The 20310-nt window shown below is 43.1% G+C and overlaps 1 protein-coding gene across 1 annotated transcript in view; it reads right to left on the bottom strand.

The window, feature by feature from the left end:
- LOC115133248 (TBC1 domain family member 22B-like) overlaps nt 1-20310 on the bottom strand; it is a 190671-nt gene that overhangs the window by 109696 nt on the left and 60665 nt on the right. The gene's annotated exons all lie outside the window — the stretch shown is intronic.

The raw sequence follows: 20310 nt of genomic DNA, 5'->3' as shown, positions 1-20310 counted from the left end.
CAAAGGAAGATTTGGCTTTGGGGGTGACCAGTGAGATATACCTGTTGGAGCGCTTGCTATGGGTGAGTGTTGCTATGGTGACCAGTGAGCTGAGATAAGGCGAGGCTTTACCTAGCAGAGACTTGTAGATGACCTGGAGCCAGTGGGTTTGGCGACGAGTATGAGGCGAGGGCCAGCCAACAGGAGCGTACAGGTAACAGTGGTGGGTAGTATATGGGGCTTTGGTGACAAAACGAATGGCACTGTGATAGACTGCATCCAATTTGTTGAGTAGAGTGTTGGAGGCTATTTTGTAAATGACATCGCCGAAGTCGAGGATGGTCAGTTTTACGAGGGTGTGTTTGGCAGCATGAGTGAAGGAGGCTTTGTTGCGAAATAGGAAGCCGATTCTAGATTTAATTTTGGATTGTAGATGTTTGATGCGAGTCTGAAAGGAGAGTTTACAGTCTAACCAGACACCTAGGTATTTGTAGTTGTCCACATATTTTAAGTCAGAACCGTCCAAAGTAGTGATGCTGGATGGGCGGGCAGGTGCGGGCAGCGATCGGTTGAAGAACATGCATTTAGTTTTACTTGCATTTAAGAGCTGTTGGGGGTAACGGAAGGAGAGATATGGCATTAAAGCTCGCCTGGAGGTTAGTTAACACAGTGGCCAAAGAAGGGCCAGAAATACACAGAATGGTGTCATCTGCGTAGAGGTGGATCAGAGAATCGCCAGCAGCAAGAGTGACATCATGGATGTATACAGAGAAGAGAGTCGGCCTGAGAATTGAACCCTGTGGCACCCCCATAGAGACTGCCAGAGGTCCAGACAACAGGCCCTCCGATTTGACACATTGAACTCTATCAGAGAAGTAGTTAATGAACCAGGCGAGGCAATCATTTGAGAAAGCAAGACTGTTTTGTCTGCCGATAAGAATGGGGTGATTGACAGAGTCGAAAGCCTTGGCCAGGTCGATGAATACAGCTGCACAGTAATGTCTCTTATCGATGGCGGTTCTGATATTGTTTAGGACATTGAGCGTGGCTGAGGTGCACCCATGACCAGCTCTGAAACCAGATTGCATAGCGGAGAAGGTACGGTGGGATTCGAAATGGTTGGTAATCTGTTTGTTAACTTGGCTTTCGAAGACCTTAGAAAGGCAGGGTAAGAGAGATATACGTCTGTAGCAGTTTGGGTCTAGAGTGTCTCCACCTTTGAAGAGGGGGATGATCGCGGCAGCTTTCCAATGTTTGGGAATCTCAGACGACACGAAAGAGGTTGAACAGGCTAGTAATAGGGGTTGCAACAATTTTGGCAGATCATTTTAGAAAGAGAGGGTCCAGATTGTCTAGCCCGGCTGATTTGAAGGGGCCAGATTTTGCAGCTCTTTCAGAACATCAGCTATCTGGATTTGGGTGAAGGAGAAATGGGGGAGGCTTGGGCGAGTGGCTGTGGTTATGCAGACTGATACATCTACAACCATAGTCATTCAACTACATCTACTCTCCACAGTCATTCAAATATACAGCACTAATCTATATTTAAAAAAAATACTGATAACAATTTTAGTGCCATCTTACTCTTTCAGTATGTTCTCTGCACATAGACCTATCATCTAAACCATGCATAATATCTTCAAAAGCCATGGAAATACAGTACAGATTATGAAGCTCTACATCAGCAATGAAGTCCATCCGTGGGTAACATATTGCAAAAGGGTTGTCTAATGATCAATTAGCCTTTTAAAATGCTAAACTTGGATTAGCTAACACAGTGTGACATTGGAACACAGGAGTGATGTTTGCTGATAAATGGGCCTCTGTACGCTTATATTCCATTAAAACATCTACCGTTTCCAGCTGCAATAGTCATTTACAACATTAACAATGTCTACACTGTACTTCTTTTGATGTTATTTGCTTTTCTTTCAAAAACAAGGACATTTCTAAGTGACCCCAAACTTTTGAACGGTAGTGTACATACGTACAAAGGTTGAATGGTGGGAACCCGGTTACCGAGATTTACTGCCCAAAACCACTCCCTTTGACCAGGATAAATAACTGAGAAACCAGTAAATTATCTATATGAACAGCATAGCTTGAAATGGACTTGCTAAATGATAGGTGATGTCTAAATCTGGCTTTGCTACGGCCTCTGCATGATGAATCAACACTCAGGGTGGGGACAGACAGCCCATCGCTGTATGCAACGCAGTTCACAATGCATGTAGACCAATCATCTCATCATGTTAACTTTCTTTTCTTGTGATAGGTAATATAAAGACTGAAGTCTTGTCTAATTTACCGATCTCCATCTGGCTTTCGGGGGATCATATTATTTTTTAATTGCAAAGATATATTGTTTTTAATTGTCGCTGCAGATTTTTTACTTGAAAATCGTTGCTTTGATTTGCACGTGTGAGCACTTTCAGTCTTTCTCTCTCTCCATTAACTCTATTTAAATTGCATCCAAAATAGATAATCCTGTTCTTGATTGATATACAATCCTATATATAGATGTCCTAGCCTACTTCTTTCGGGTAATACATTCAATGCGGTATTAGCGTTTTATTTAGCTAAATAATGATGGATTATGCATAATAAGCTTATAGCCTCTGTCTCATGCGCAATACGCAAGCACCTGTGCTCCGCTGGCCTCATTAAAAAAACACTACTTAGCTCTTTTGCATTTCTTATACCAATAGACAATTCGAAGAGGGACACAAGCTCATTTTTGATGAATGTTAAACACGGCAGCCAAAAGAAGAGCGAACCTGCGATGGCGGTAGGCTATAGCAGTTATTTATTCAGGCCCATACATTCAATGTTTGTGAAGAGAAGTGAAAGCCATCTGCCTCTAATTCTAGTCCTATATTATTAAAGGACGTTATTAGAATGATGAAGATAAGGACAACAAAACGTATTGAATTTACCTGTTGAAAGGCGAGGAATGAATGAAGCAACGATAGAGAGAGAAAGAGGTAGGCTAATAACATTAGGGGAAATATTATTAAAGATATATACTGTATGCGTAAGCCTACTAATTATACAAATAGGCCCTAATATATTTCCAAATTAAAATCCCAATTCGCTAGCCTGTACTTGTAACTTTGTAGGCAATGTGCTGAACCAGAGTCGCATGTTATCTTCTGCTTTAGCATTATTTGAACGATGTGCGCAATTCCTGGTGCTGGAGGTTTCATTTATACTCAAGAGAGCATATTGCTGGCTACATCTATGGAATATTCTGTTTTTCTGTCGTGCGTAATGTGCAGTAGCCTATATCATATATGTATTGGATAACAGCAAGATCATTAGCCTGACTGCCATTAGGTACCGAGATGAGATCCTCAGACCCCTTGTGAGACCATATGCTGGTGCGGTTGGCCCTGGGTTCCTCCTAATGCAAGACAATGCTAGACCTCATGTGGCTGGAGTGTGTCAGCAGTTCCTGCAAGAGGAAGGCATTGATGCTTTGGACTGGCCCGCCCGTTCCCCAGACCTGAATCCAATTGAGCACATCTGTGACATCTCATGTCTCGCTCCATCCACCAACGCCACGTTGCACCACAGACTGTCCAGGAGTTGGCGGATGCTTTAGTCCAGGTCTGGCAGGAGATCCCTCAGGAGACCATCTGCCACCTCATCAGGAGCATGCCCAGGCATTGTAGGGAGGTCATACAGGCACGTGGAGGCCACACACACTACTGAGCCTCATTTTGACTTGTTTTAAGGACATTACATCAAAGTTGGATCAGCCTGTAGTATGGTTTTCCACTTTAATTTTGAGTGTGACTCCAAATTCAGACCTCCATGGGTTGATAAATTTGATTTCCATTGATAATTTTTGTGTGATTTTGTTGTCAGCACATTCAATTATGTAAAGAAAAAACTATTTAATAAGAATATTTCATTCATTCAGATCTAGGATGTGTTATTTTAGTGTTCCCTTTATTTTTTTGAGTAGTGTATATGTGTATTTAATATATAATATATATGCCGTGTATTTAATATATTTAATATATAATATAATATATAATATATAATATAAAGTCTCATCAGACTCAGGAAGCATCAGGTTAAAATTTCCATGCTGATCAAAGCTCTAATAAAATCCAGACATATTTATATGATTTATAATGCTTTCAATGACACTTCCTGTTTTGGCGGGAAATACCGGGTTACCCGGAAGAAAGGTGAATTATTCTCGGGATGTAACATTTGTAAAATACCTGGAAAATATTAAACCCTAATAGATGTAGTAGATGTCCTAATCGACTTGCCAAAACTATAGTTTGTTAACAAGAAATTTGTGGAGTGGTTGAAAAACGAGTTTTAATGACTCCAACCTAAGTGTATGTAAACTTCCGACTTCAACTGTATATGCATCTTCTCATGCGCAACATGTTTCCCATAAGGACCTATAAGCCATACATACAGCAAATGAAAAAATACAATAATTTGTTGCCTTGTTAACCATACGTCCTTCTAATTACCTCTACATGTCCATCATATGTCGACCTGGGTTAATATAGACCAGGTGTAATATAATTTGTTATCACGCTGATGGATGCCATATGGGATCATGAACATATAACCCAATTGATTAGGTGAGGCGTGGGGAACATGAGGTGTGTGTGACAGATATGGTGTGGGCTTTAGGGAGGGCTGTATGTAGGGTTTGACACATTCTTGACAACTGCAACAGAGTGGAACACTAGAGAGAGATGATACTGATTAATCACACTCTACTACTCTCACACACCTGACGAACCACTCTCTCTTTATACACATCACTGGCCGCCTATTACGTTTGGGTGTCCTCAGTGGCTACTCTGACAGGTAACACCAGGGGAGGTGAGCAGCAGCCGCCCTCAGGTAAATAGGGAGAAGAGAGAAGAGACAAACTGCTGAAGACAGGCTCTAATATGGACAGGGAGAAGGAATGGCTGGATGGGTAGATTGTGGAGAGCCTTTTCATGAGCCCTTAATACAGTGGTCACCAACCGGTCGATTGCGATCGACTGGTCGATCACCAAACATTTCTGTAGAAAAGCCAACGATATAGCCTTGCGCTCCTCTCTATCTATTTTGTATTTGTCTTGCGCTGCTGGCGGTAGGTCCACTTGATTCAGAAGCCCTGCACTCCGGGTGGGCGAAGTCTTCCCATTTTTAACTGTTTAATTTGTCTGAAGGGACAAACTCCGTCTACCCGGCAGACCAGGAGAGCTAAATCAAGTGTGCCTACTGCTCATATCAACGTGCCTACAGCTTCCACGAAACTATCAAAGAATTCAGCACTGTCACAGTTTTTTTCTCCAACACTTTTACAAAACATAAAATACGCTTATCCCTACTTCCACTTGTGCTACAAGCAGCACTGCAGCTGCAAAGAATGAAGTAGCCAAGTGTATCAATATGTTGCGTTTTTATTATTAGCAGCTTGTCGTGTCTATTTTAATATCGAAGAATATTTCACTTGTTCTGGTCATGCGAACACCATGAATTCGTGCATGAGGCAGAAATAAAGTGGTGCGACTCCAGTTGCCCCATCAGGTGGAAGACTGTCCCCTCTGTTCAGTCTCACCAGAGGAAAAAGCCCAGTCAAAACTGTTCGCTGCTCTGGCCCCCCAATGGTGGAACAAACTCCCTCACGACGCCAGGACAGCGGAGTCAATCACCACCTTCCGGAGACACCTGAAACCCCACCTCTTTCAGGAATACCTAGGATAGGATAAAGTAATCCTTCTCACCCCCCCCCCCCCTTGAAAGATTTAGATGCACTATTGTAAAGTGGCTGTTCCACTGGATGTCTTAAGGTGAACGCACCAATTTGTAAGTCGCTCTGGATAAGAGCGTCTGCTAAATGACTTAAATGTAAATGTAAATGTAAATAAAAAGAGAGTGCAGGGGCCATGAGAGGCAGACGCTCTGCTGCTCTCTCCTTTCCTCCGCTGAGACTGCCCATCAGCTACAGATCAATTCCAGTAAAATAAAAAAGCAATTTTTTTCAATTTATGCTCAGCTGTGCCTAGCAAGTGATGCAACAACTGATCTATTTTGTTATCAAAGCACGAGTTTTGAAATATAATATGGTCTGAGAATAACAATATTGGCAGGCCAATCATAGCCAATATGCTGTGATAATGTATTAGACCTGCTCATTCCTACAGAGCTATTTTTATTAAGTCGTTTTTTTTATTTTTTATCTGAGTGGTAGATCTCGACTTGGTGACCACTGCCTTAATACAAATCAGACCCTCCCCAGGTCGTCTTAACTGCCAGTTTAACATTGTTCTGTTCAAGTGAGGTGAGGGTAGGGGAGACACTTGTATAGGAGTGTGTACAAGTGTCTTGGGGGTACGGGGGTTGATGTGGAATTGGGGCTAACTCAGAGTATGCATGAACAAGGGTACAAGAAAGAAGGCGCTGTGTTTCTATTCGTCTGTACTACTTGTTCCACAAATCAACAGCTCCCCCTGTGGTCACTGGAGGAACTGAAGCCTGGGACAATGCTAAAGAAGTGAATTTCCATTGCGAAGGAAGCACAGCAAATTATTTCCTTTGTTATATTGGGAGATCTGAGTCACCTACACAGTGTTCTCTGCTTTATTCAGCCACACACTCACTCTACCTCTCTCCCCTACACACTCTTTACTAAGACAAGTCACTGGGCCACCACTCAGTTTCTAACGTCATCAGTAGTAGACGCCACAAAGCTAGAATGAGTTCTATTTCTATGAGTCAACATGACACACAAACCCAAGGTGTAGTTCATATGCAATAATAAGAGCCTTTTGCTGAGAGGAAGAACGTGTCAGTAAGAGTATGTTACGGGCATTATAGGTGAGCAGGTAGATTATGAGGGTTAAATAGGCAGAGTGAAAAGTCCCAAGCTCTGCACAAACACACACTCTCCCTCCCTCTCGAACGATAGGACCATGCCATCTGTCGAAGCGTATCGTCAGGAGAAAGAGAGGGGCTGTAGCCTGTGATCAGCCACTACAGAGGCAAGGTGACATGGCCACTGAGCATCACAAACACACAGACAGAGAGACAGAGCGAGAGCGAGGACACAGGCACTGAACATCACACTGACTGGACACAGGAACCAGAGAGAAAGAGGGACTATAGAGAACAGAGGACCAGAGAACAGGGATGCAGCAATACGAGGTGAAGCCCAGTCCATGGGAGGGTGAGATAAAGGTGTTTGACCATTAATAGCGGGATACAGGTGTATGGCTAGACACACACTAGTACACAGGAACAAGCAAACACACACACACACTAGGGCTGAACAACAATAAGTCAACTGGTCGATTGTTTAGTCGATAGGCTGTTGGTCAATCGAGATTGCGAGCAGTAGGAAAAAAAAGAAAGAAAATGGTCATGGTGTAGCCTACAAGGTACCTGTCTGATTCGGGTGTACTGATCCACTGTGGAGGCTGTTGGGTAGACATGTGCTACTGAAATTGTATATGGTTATTATTGTGTAAGAACAATGGTGCCACACAAATAAAAAATATTATACAAATACGCTTTCTCCCGTGTTGGATAGCTGTTGCAGTTAAATGTGCCTGGCTTTATAAATCATCCATATATATATATATCTACAGAAATAAGATAAACAGGGAACACAAGCAGGATCTGAGTGTTTGTTTAATAGCACCAAGCCGCACGCAACCGGTCGATTGTTTGATCGATAGGCTGTTGGTCGATCGAGACCACAACATGTCGGATAAACAATTTCACAAATTCGGCTGTTTTTAATATTTGCTATGCTTTACACTTTTTTTTGTTTGAACAGCCTCTCTGGTATTACTTATCATTTCTTTAGCGTTGTTCACACGGTTCTAAATTGTCCGAAAAAATATAGTTAGAATAATAACAATCCTTTTTCTTGATCTCCGTCTTATAGTTATTATTACTATTATGATCATCATTAACAAGGCAATTAACCCACTGTTTCTAGGCCGTCATTGAACATACGAATTTGTTCTTAACTGACTTGCCTAGATAAATAAAGGTCAAATCAAATAAAAAAATAAGTAATGCCATTATCATTAGCAGGCTGAGTATAGCGGCCTTGTATAACCACCATTGAGCTGTAGGCCTTAGACCGCATCCTGCTTAGTCTTAATACCGTAACTTACTTAAGCCCATATTTCAATACTTATATAGGTTTATTGTATAAATCAATCATTAATTTGTTCATGTCATCACACAGCATATGAGTCATTCATGACTTCAAATGCAATCAAGCATTTACATTTTAAAAAATTATATATAAAAATGCGGCACTTGAATAATTAGCAAACCATTCCATTTTGGCAATTGCATTCACGAATGCATGCGACTGTTTAGTCCTTGCTGTAATAAAGGCTTTAAAAAACAATAACATTACAAAATATAATTTATAATTGGTTTGTTATAATTTATTTAGTGTTGTTTACATTGTTCCAAACGGTCAGAAAATGTTTTATTGTCATCTATCAGCACCTGTTTAGCACACATTATGCACGCAGCGCTTGCTGCTTACCTTGATATCCAGTATTTTCCACAACTACTCAAATGTATTCCACACATCTGACTTCCCCTTTATCCCCTGAGCAACCAAACATTCCCCCGTTTCGAGTTTGTCATGTCATTTGCATCTATTTCGCTGACACATGTTTTATAGTGTTCAGCATTTGTTATAACCAATTTATTGATGTGATTATGATATGCTATAGGTCAGACCCTATTGGTCACGTGCCTGCGATGCATATGCCTCACGTAAAGAAAGCAAGGGTTGAGGGCACAAGGAATGTTTTTCCTAAACAAATGAGGGATTTCGGCAAGATAACTTTTCAGTCAGAAATGGCTGTAATTATGTTTCAGCAACACACACCACGCAATAAACACTGCTAATGTTCTGTGGTGGACGGTGCAGTAGGGAGGAGAGAGCCACAATGGGTGCTCGTCACACAGTCACTCGCTGTCATTTGTTTAAAACACAGCCAGTTTGAGTCCTGCCCGGCACAATCAAATCAATTGTGGTCAGCCTCCCTCTAGTCATTTGTGCGTCTTAATTATTTATCAAACAGGGCACTTAAAGCATCAGACAAGCTCAGTGCATATAGTTGATTAAAACACATAGGATGTGTCTATATATGAAAACCTACAAGTGATACAACTTTGACCAATTGATTGATTGGTCGAAAGAACAGATGACACTCGGTATACCAAGATTTATAAAGTCAGGGACAGCCCTACATGTATGCAGCGCACAAGCACACGCCATCGCTCTCTCGCTCACGCTCCTGCTCTCACACACACACAGAGAGAGATCCCTAGAGCCTGGTGTTGTGATCATCTGGGTTCATTAACCTTTTCCCTACAGATTAGAAAGAGAGGGCTGGTAAAACTAGTGCTGCAGCTCTACAGACCACAAATTCCAAAATAGAACCATGCATGTCTTCGGCCGCCCGGGGAACAGTGGGTTAAAACTGCCTTTCTCCAGAGGCAGAACAGATTTTTACCTTGTCAGCTCAGGGATTCGATGCAGCAACCTTTCGGTTACTGGCCCAACGCTCTAACCACTAGGCATTATTATTTTGTTGCCTTATAACCTGGGGGGTTGTATCATTTGATTTACACAACATGCCTACCACTTTGAAGATGCAAAATATTTTTTTATTGTGAAACAAACAAAAAAACTGAAAACTTGAGTGTGCATAACTATTCACCCCCCCAAAGTCAATACTTTGTAGAGCCACCTTTTGCAGCAATTATTGCTGCAAGTCTCTTCGGATATGTCTCTATAAGATTGGCACATCAAGCCACTGGGATTTTTGCCCATTCTTCAAGGCAAAACTGCTCCAGCTCCTTCAAGTTGGATGGGTTCTGCTGGTGTACAGGAATCTTTAAGTCATACCAAAGATTCTCAATTGGATTGAGTTCTGGGCTATGACTAGGCCAATCCAAGATATTTAAATGTTTCCCCTTAAACCTCTCGAGTGTTGCTTTAGCAGTATGCTTAGGGTCATTGTCCTGCTGGAAGATGAACCTCCGTCCCAGTCTCAAATCTCTGGAAGACAAACAGGTTTCTCATCAAGAATTTCCCTGTATTTAGTGCCATCCATCATTCCTTCAATTCTGACCAGTTTCCCAGTCCCTGCTGACGAAAAACATCCCAAAAGCATGATGCTGCCATCACCATGCTTCACTGTGGGGATGGTGTTCTCCGGGTTATGTGAGGTGTTAGCGTGAGGACATAGCGTTTTCCTTGATGGAAAAAAAGCAAAAATTTAGTCTCATCTGACCAGAGTACCTTCTTCCATATGTTTAGGGAGTATCCCACATGCCTTTTGGCAAACACCAAACGTGTTTGCTTATTTTTGTCTTTAATCAATGGCTTTTTTCTCACCTCTCTTCAGTAAAGCTCAGCTCTATCGGGTGTACGGCTTAAAGTGGTCCTATGGACAGATACTCCAATCTCCGCTGTGGAGTTTTGCAGCTCCTTCAGGGTTATCTTTGGTCTCTTTGTTGCCTCTCTGATTAATGCCCTCCTTGCCTGGTCCGTGAGTTTTGGTTGGCGGCCCGCTCTTGGCAGGTTTGTTGTGGTGCCATATCGTTCCATTTTTTAATAATGGATTTAAAAATGGTGCTCCGAGGGATGTTCAAGGTTTCCGATAAAGAAAATTATAACACAACCATGATTTGCACTTCTCCACAACCTTGACCCTGACCTGTTTGGAGAGTTCCTTCATAGTGCCGCTTGCTTGGTTGTGCCCCTTGCTTAGTGGTGTTGCAGACTCCGGGGCCTTTCAGAACATGTGTATACAGTATATCACAAAAGTGAGTACACCCCTCACATTTCTGTAAATATTTGAGTATATCTTTCCATGTGACAACATTGAAGAAATGACACTTTTCTACAATGTAAAGTAGTGAGTGTACAGCTTGTATAACAGTGTAAATTTTCTGTCCTCTCAAAATAACTCAACACACAGCCATTAATGTCTAAACCGCTGGCAACAAAAGTGAGTACACCCCTAAGTGAAAATTTCCAAATTGGGCCCAAAGTGTCAATATTTTGTGTGGCCACCATCATATTCCAGCACTGCCTTAACCCTCTTGGGCATGGAGTTCACCAGAGCTTCACAGGTTGCCATTGGAGTCTTCTTCCACTCCTCCATGACGACATCACGGAGCTGGTGCACTCCTCCACCTTCCATTTGAGGATGCCCCACAGATGCTCAATAGGGTTTAGGTCTGGAGACATGCTTGGCTAGTCCATCACCTTTAACCTCAGCTTCTTTAGCAAGGCAGTGGTCGTCTTGGAGGTGTGTTTGGGGTTGTTATCATATTCGAATACTGCCCTGCGGCCCAGTCTCCGAAGGGAGGGGATCATGCTCTGCTTCAGTATGTCACAGTACATGTTGGCATTCATGGTTCCCTCAATGAACTGTAGCTCCCCAGTGCCGGCAGCACTCATGCAGCCCCAGACCATGACACTCCCACCACCATGCTTGACTGTAGGCAAGACACACTTGTCTTTGTACTCCTCACCTGGTTGCCGCCACACACGCTTGACACCATCTGAACCAAATAAGTTTATCTTGGTCTCATCAGACCACAGGACATGGTTCCAGTAATCCATGTCCTTAGTCTGCTTGTCTTCAGCAAACTGTTTGCGGGCTTTCTTGTGCATCATCTTTAGAAGAGGCTTCCTTCTGAGATGACAGCCATGCAGACCAATTTGATGCAGTGTACGGCGTATGGTCTGAGCACTGACAGGCTGACCCCCCCACCCCTTCAACCTCTGCAGCAATGCTGGCAGCACTCATACGTCTATTTCCCAAAAACAACCTATGGATATGACGCTGAGCACGTGCACTCAACTTCTTTGGTCGACCATGGCGAGGCCTGTTCTGAGTGGAACCTGTCCAGTTAAACCGATGTATGGTCTTGGCCACCGTGCTGCAGCTCAGTTTCAGGGTCTTGGCAATCTTCTTATAGCCCAGGCCATCTTTATGTAGAGCAACAATTATTTTTTTTTAGATCCTCAGAGAGTTCTTTGCCATGAGTGCCATGTTGAACTTCCAGTGACCAGTCAGTATGAGGAATTGTGAGAGCGATGACACCAAACACACCTGCTCCCCATTCACACCTGAGACCTTGTAACACTAACGAGTCACATGACACCAGGGATTGAAAATGGCTAATTGGGCCCAATTTGGACATTTTCACTTAGGGGTGTACTCACTTTTGTTGTCAGCGGTTTAGACATTAATGGCTGTGTGGTGAGTTCTTTTGAGGACAGAAAATGTACACTGTGATACAAGCTGTACACTCACTACTTTACATTGTAGCAAAGTGTTATTTCTTCAGTGTTGTCACATGAAAAGATATACTCAAATATTTACAAAAATGTGAGGGGTGTACTCACTTTTGTGATATACTGTATATGCTGAGATCATGTGACACGTAGATTGCACACAGGTGGATTTTATTTAACTAATTATGTGACTTCTGAAGGTAATTGGCTGCACCAGATCTTATTTAGGGGCTTCATAGCAAGGGGGTGAATACATATGCATGCATGCACCACTTTTCCGTTTTAATTAATTATTTATTTTTGAAAAAAGCTTTTCTTTTTCACTTCGCCAATTTGAACTATTTTCTGAATGTTCATTACATGAAATCCAAATAAAAATCTATTTAAATTACAAGTTGTAATGCAACAAACAGGGAAAAACACCAAGGGGGGTAAATACCTTTGCAAGGCATTGTACATGGTGATTTTCCCCATGCAAATCGAGTGTGGAAGGGTGGATTTTAGTGTGTGTGCATTTCCATGAGTCTGTTCCACTATCAGCCTAACACAGGTCCTCCCCTCCTCTACATCTGCCAAGCGGCTTCTTATTGGCCGTTGAGATACCACAGCTTCCAGTCAATCTTCGTGTGAAATTTTTAGTTGTTGGGAAAAACAATCATGGAACCAATAATTGCTTCTAATAGATCATATGCATAGCGATGTAACTGAACCAATTATTTTAAAATTGCACACAGAACACATAAGGATAATTTAGTTGCTAATGGCAGCCTGCAGGAGGCTTTATCCGGCTTACCTTAACTGGGAAAAATTGTGTAGTAATTATTTTAGAGTCTGTGACAACTTGGATGGCATATGTAGAGTCAAACATTTGGACACACCCACTCATTCAAGGGTTTTTCTTTATCTTTACTATTTTCTACATTGTATACAGTGGGGCAAAAATGTATTTAGTCAGCCACCAATTGTGCAAGTTCTCCCACTTAAAAAGATGAGAGAGGCCTGTAATTTTCATCATAGGTACACTTAAACTATGACAGACAAAATGAGAAAGAAAATTCAGAAAATCACATTGTAGGATTGAATGAATTTATTTTCAAATTATGGTGGAAAATAAGTATTTGGTCAATAACAAAAGTTCATCTCAATACTTTGTTATATACCCTTTGTTGGCAATGACAGAGGTGAAACGTTTTCTGTAAGTCTTCACAAGGTTTTCACACACTGTTGCTGGTATTTTGGCCCATTCCTCCATGCAGATCTCCTCTAGAGCAGTGATGTTTTGGGGCTGTTGCTGGGCAACACAGACTTTCAACTCCCTCCAAAGATGTTCTATGGGGTTGAGATCTGGAGACTGGCTAGGCCCCTCCAGGACCTTGAAATGCTTCTTACGAGCCACTCCTTTGTTGCCCGGGCAGTGTGTTTGGGATCATTGTCATGCTGAAAGACCCAGCCACGTTTAATCTTCAATGCCCTTGCTGATGGAAGGAGGTTTTCACTCAAAATCTCACGATACATGGCCCCATTCATTCTTTCCTTTACACAGATCAGTCATCCTGGTCCCTTTGCAGAAAAACAGCCCCAAAGCATGATGTTTCCACCCCCATTCTTCACAGTAGGTATGGTGTTCTTTGGATGCAACTCACCATTCTTTGTCCTCCAAACACGACAAGTTGAGTTTTTACCAAAAAGTTATATTTTGGTTTCATCTGACCATATGACATTCTCCAAATCTTCTTCTGGATCATCCAAATGCTCTCTAGCAAACTTCAGATGGGCCTGGACATGTACTAGCTTAAGCAGGGGGACACGTCTGGCACTGCACGGTTTGAGTCCCTGGCGGCGTAGTGTGTTACTGATGGTAGGCTTTGTTACTTTGGTCCCAGCTCTCTGCAGGTCATTCACTAGGTCCCCCCGTGTGGTTCTGGGATTTTTGCTCACCGTTCTTGTGATCATTTTGACCCCACGGGGTGAGATCTTGCGTGGAGCCCCAGTTCGAGGGAGATTATCAGTGGTCTTGTATGTCTTCCATTTCCTAATAATTGCTCCCACAGTTGATTTCTTCAAACCAAGCTGCTTACCTATTGCAGATTCAGTCTTCCCAGCCTGGTGCAGGTCTACAATTATGTTTGTGGTGTCCTTTGACAGCTCTTTGGTCTTGGCCATAGTGGAGTTTGGAGTGTGACTGTTTGAGGTTGTGGACAAGTGTCTTTTATACTGATAACAAGTTCAAACATGTGCCATTAATACAGGTAACGAGTGGAGGACAGAGGAGCCTCTTAAAGAAGAAGCTACAGGTCTGTGAGAGCCAGAGATATTGCTTGTTTGTAGGTGACCAAATACTTATTTTCCACCATAATTTGCTTGCAAATAAATTCATTAAAAATCCTACAATGTGATTTTCTGGATTTTTTTTCCTAATTGTCTGTCATAGTTGAAGTGGGCCTATAATGAAAATTACAGGCCTCTCTCATCTTTTTAAGTAGGAGAACTTGCACAATTGGTGGCTGACTAAATACTTTTTTGCCCTACTGTATGTGAAATAACACATATCCAATGTAGTAAAATAAAAAATGTAAACATATCAAACCCTTTGCCTTGATAACAGCTTTGCACACCCTTGGCATTCTCTCAAACAGCTTCATGGGGTAGTCACCTGGAATGCATTTCAATTAAAAAGGTGAGCCTTGTTCATTTGTGGAATTTCTTTCCTTCTTCGTGTATTTCAGCCAATCAGTTGTGTTGTGACAAGGCAGGGGTGGTACACAGAAGATATCCCTATTAGCCCTATAAATTCACATTATGGCAAGAACAGCTCAAATAAGCAAAGATTACTTTAAGACATGAAGGTCAGTCAACCCGGAACATTTGAAGAACTTTAAAAGTTTCTTCAAATGCCGTCGCAAAAACCATCCAGCGCTTTGATGAAACTGGCTCTCATGAGGACCGCCACAGGAAAGAAAGACCCAGAGTTACCTCTGCTGCAGAGGATAAGTTCATCACAGTTAACTGCACCTCAGATTGCAGCCCAAATAAATGCCTCACAGATTTCAAGTAACAGACGCATCTCAACATCAACTGTTCAGAGGAGACTGCGTGAATCTGGCCTTCATGGTCGAATTGCTGCAAAGAAACCACTAGTAAAGGGCACCAATAAGAAGAAGTGACTTGCTTGGGCAAAGAAACATGAGCAATGGACATTAGACCGGTGGAAATCTGTTCTTCGGTTTATGAGTCCAACTGAGATTTTTGGTTCTAATTGCCGTGTCTCTGTGAGACGCAGAGTAGATGAATGGATGATCTCCGCATGTGTGGTTTCCACCGTGAAGCATGGAGGAGGTGGTGTGATGGTGCTTTGACGGTGACACTGTCTGTGATTTATTTAGAATTGAAAACACACTTAACCAGCATGGCTACCACAGCATTCTGCAGCGATACGCCATCCCATCTGGTTTGTGCTTAGTTGGACTATCATTTGCTTTTCAAGAGGACAATGACCCAACACACCTCCAGGCTGTGTAAGGGCTATTTGACCAAGAGTGATGGAGTGCTGCATCAGATGACCTGGCCTCCACAATCATCCGATCTCAACCCAATTGAGACGGTTTGGAATGAGTTGGACAACAGAGTGAAGGAAAAGCAGCCAACAAGTGCACAGCATATGTGGGAGCTCCTTCAAGATTGTTGGAAAAGCATTCCAGATGAAGCTGGTTGAGAGAATGCCAAGAGTGTGCAAAGCTGTCATCAAGGCAAAGGGTGGCTACTTTGAAGAAACAAATCTAAAATATATTTTGTTATTTGTTTAACACTTTTTGGGTTACAACATGATTCCATGTGTTATTTCATAGTTCTGATGTTTTCACTACTATTCTACAATGTAGGAAATAGTAAAAATTAAGAAAAACCCTTGAATGAGTAGGTGTCCAAACTTTGAGTGATACTGTATATCTTCAACCTAGTCCGAGTACCCAGATTGTTTGTCTAAAAACATTTGTTTTTCGCAATAAATTTTCGCCCAAAACGTGTTACATTCACGACTGAATTTTCTTCATCAGGCTTCCCTTAGCTGAAAACATTGTGGAGAGATGGTTTTGGAGTCTATGAAAGCCTGTATGTCATATCTAGATGTGTCAATATCATCTTGTATAGTCTTCACAGAGCCAAGAGTTGCGACAAGCCACAGATATCAGTAATCTCACTTAGATTAACCCAACCTGACTAACACATGCCAACTATTCTTAAACCTAGTGTTGGTTAATGATTATCACATAGATTCCTCTCAGGTAGGTAATTGAAACAGTGGATAATTAATATGAGAGTCAAATCTGGCAAAGTTGTTTTAGTAGAGAAAAACAAGTGATGCTGAGAAACAAGTGATGCTGGGAGCGTAATTACAGTGTGAGGGAAAGAGGCGAGAGAGCATTGTGAATCCATCTGTGATTTATGGAAATACACATTGTGCGGTAATAAACAAATAGATATGCACTCTGTGTGTGTGCGTGTCTTCCTCCTATAGTAAACATATGATAGCCTACAAAGGACACAAGCTAGAGGATGAAAATAACTGCCTGCGGCCATAGGCTTTGCACTGGACTAGACTAGCACCAGCCCACGCAGTCAGCCAACACACACAGCTGCTTCTCCTCTACAGCCAACCAACCCAGCAGTACGACTCACCTACCAACGTCCAACGCTTGCTCCGCAATCACGTAACCATGGCGATGGTACAGCAGCAGAGCAGAGGAGAGCAGAGCTGCATTTCAGATTTGTTTCTATGGCTGTATCTGAAATGGCACTGGCACTGGGTGTCATTAAAGATGCACAGAGATGATGTTGCTGTTCTCTCTGCGGCCTGCTGGTTGCTTGGCTAGTGGTCCAGTACTGTATCTAGGGCTCTCACTGCCACATAGAAATACATGAGCCATAGATGATAGACATATAAATTGGACAGATGTGGGGTACAGGTCTTCGCGGATCGACCTATACCCGATCCGGGACCCGAACAGATCTGGATCCAGAATTCTAAATCATTTCACAGGTCTGGGTAGGAGCTGATATGATTGTCACGGGTCTTGGGTAACTGACTTGTCCAAAAGGGCCCGTAGAGATCCAACCTCGACTGCTGCAGTAGAGAGAGAGAAATTCTATAACTTATGCTGCTGCTATTGCTTTACACAAGAGAGGAGCATGGCGCGTGTAGCTTGTTGTTGTTGTTGGCCAATCATAAGTCATCAAAGCGGAAATAGGCGATAGTCATAGAGCCTCGTGTGTTGCAACATTTTTGAGATATCGAATCAATGGAAGATGTAATTAAAATGACGGAATAAGTTAAAGGAGAAGGATAGGCTACAACGACCAAAAGCCAACAGGTAGGCTGCTGCTTAATATTCTGAATGGACTGGTTGTCATTTGTAACTGTGGGATGCTGCCTTAATTAGCCTAGCAGGCTATCTTAACTAGCTTCTCCCAGTTTGATGCAGTCAAGACAGGTACTAAGTAATCATATCTGATCATCTAGCTGTATGACAGCTATTAGCGTACTAAACCAAGTGTGCTTGGTTGGTTGGTGTCTCTCGTCTCTCCCTCCCTGCTCCCTGTGTCACTTGCTCACAGTATGGCCCTTCTCCCATCTGCTAGAGAGGCACCTCTCTCCCCCTCCATTCGCTCTGTATCCCTCCTTTCGCTCTGTATCAGCTCCGGTTAAAAAGGTAGCTTAAAAAGGGACTTTTCTTCTGCTTCCCTCACTCGGATTGGGTCTGGATCCGACCAGGTCTATACGGAACGTTTATAGTTGTCCACGAGTCCATTCGGAACGGTTCTCTAGGTTTTAAAAATGTATTTATGAAAAACCTGTACGGGTGGGAAAGCCCCAGGCACATTTCCAAGTCCCGTGTCCCGAGAAGACCTCTAATATGGGGAGAACTAGGCTCTAACTGTATGTCTGGGAAGGCTATAGTATAGCTATACTATAGTCTACACACAATGTGAACATCTTACTGCTTACTTGATTACCGCATTGTTGGGAAAGAGTTTACAAGAAAGACATTTCACTGTACTTGTGCACGTGACAAAACTTGAAACTTACCACAACATAACAGAACACTAACACTATCCCCACCGACTTCACCTGTTATTGAGGCAGAGATAAACAGAGAGTCATCACTCTAGATGAGCTGCCACTAACGGAGAAAAGAGGAAAAGAAGAGGGATCATTTCTAGAGTGTGAAATACGGAAGAATCCATTAAGAAATTAATTTGCAGTCTCACAGAAATCATTAGAAGTATAGTTAATGGGGGCCTCCCGGGTGGCGCAGTGGTCTAAGGCACTGCATCGCTGTACTAGCTGTGCCACTAGAGATTCTGGGTTCGAGTCCAAGAATTGCAGCTGGCCGCGACCGGGAGAGCCATGGGGCGGCGCACAATTGGCCCAGTGTCGTCCGGGTTAGGGGAGGGTTTGGCCGGCAGGGATGTCCTTGTCCCATCACGCACTAGCAACTCCTGTGGCCGGCCGGACGCAGTGCACGCTGACACGGTCACCAAGTGCACGGTGTTGCCTCTGACAGATTGGTGCGGCTGGTTCCGGGTTAAGTGAGCATTGTGTCAAGAAGCAGTGCAGCTTGGTTGGGTTGTGTTTCAGAGGACGCACGGCTCTCGACCTTCGACTCTCCCGAGTCTGTACAGGAGTTGCAGCGATGAGACAATTGGATACCACGAAATTGGGGAGAAAAACATATATATAAAAATGTAAGAATGGGAGATATTATGCTCTACCCCATATGGCACCCTACTCCCTACATAGGGCTCTGGTCAAAAGTAGTGCACTATGAGACCCAGTCAAAAGTAGTGCACTATATAGAGAATAGGGCACCATTTGGGATGTAGTGTTGGTCTACGAGGCTGAGTGGGATGTTAATTGATAAATAAACTCAGCCAGGACACTGTCTTTCAAAGACAATTTGTAAAAATCCAAATAACTTCACAGATCTTCATTGTAAAAGGTTTAAACACTGTTTCCCATGTTTGTTCAATGAACCATAAAAATTAATGAACATGCACCTGTGGAACAGTTAAGACACTAACAGCTTACAGACGGTAGGCAATTAAGGTCACAGCTATGAAAACTGCGTGAACGTGCCTTAGGCATGCTGCAAGGAGGCATGAGGACTGCAGATGTGGCCAGGGCAATAAATTGCCATGTCTGTACTGTGAGATGCCTAAGACAGCACTACAGGGAGACAGGAGCTGATCGTCCTCACAGTGGCAGACCACGTGTAACACCTGCACAGGATCGGTACATCTGAACATCACACCTGTAGGACAGATACAGGACGGCAACAACAACTGCCCGAAATACACCAGGAACGTGCAACCCCTCCAGACTGTCTGCAAAAGGCTGAGAGAGGCTGGACTGAGGGCTTGTAGGCCTGTTGTAAGGCAGGCCCTCACCAGACATCACCGGCAACAACGTCACAACACTGTGCGTTACAGGGAAGACATCCTCCTCCCTCATGTGGTACCCTTCCTGCAGGCTCATCCTGACATGACCCTCCAGTATGACAATGCCACCAGCCATACTGTTCGTTCTGTGTGTGATATCCTGCAAGACAGGAATGTCAGTGTTCTGCCATGGCCAGCGAAGAGCCTGGATCTCAATCCCATTGAGCACGTCTGGGACCTGTTGGATCGGAGGGTGAGGGCTAGGGCCATTCCCCCCAGAAATGCCCGGGAACTTGCAGGTGCCTTGGTGGAAGAGTGGGGTAACATCTCACTGGAAGAACTGGCAAATCTTGTGCAGTCAATGAGGAGGAGATCAGCTGCATTAAGTACTGCAGTGTGTGGCCACACCAGACACTGACTGTTACTTTTGACACTTTGACCCCCCCCTTTGTTCAGGGTCACATTATTCCACTTCTGTTAGTCACATCACTGGAAGTTGTTCAGTTTATGTCTCAGTTGTTCAGTTTATGTCAGAGTTGTTGAATCTTATGTTCATACAAATATTTACACAT

This window comes from Oncorhynchus nerka, linkage group LG8 (assembly GCF_034236695.1).
Source record: "Oncorhynchus nerka isolate Pitt River linkage group LG8, Oner_Uvic_2.0, whole genome shotgun sequence".
NCBI classification, from domain to species: domain Eukaryota; kingdom Metazoa; phylum Chordata; class Actinopteri; order Salmoniformes; family Salmonidae; genus Oncorhynchus; species Oncorhynchus nerka.
The sequence above is the reverse complement of the archived record's forward strand: the minus strand, read 5'-3'. Positions and strand labels throughout refer to the sequence as shown.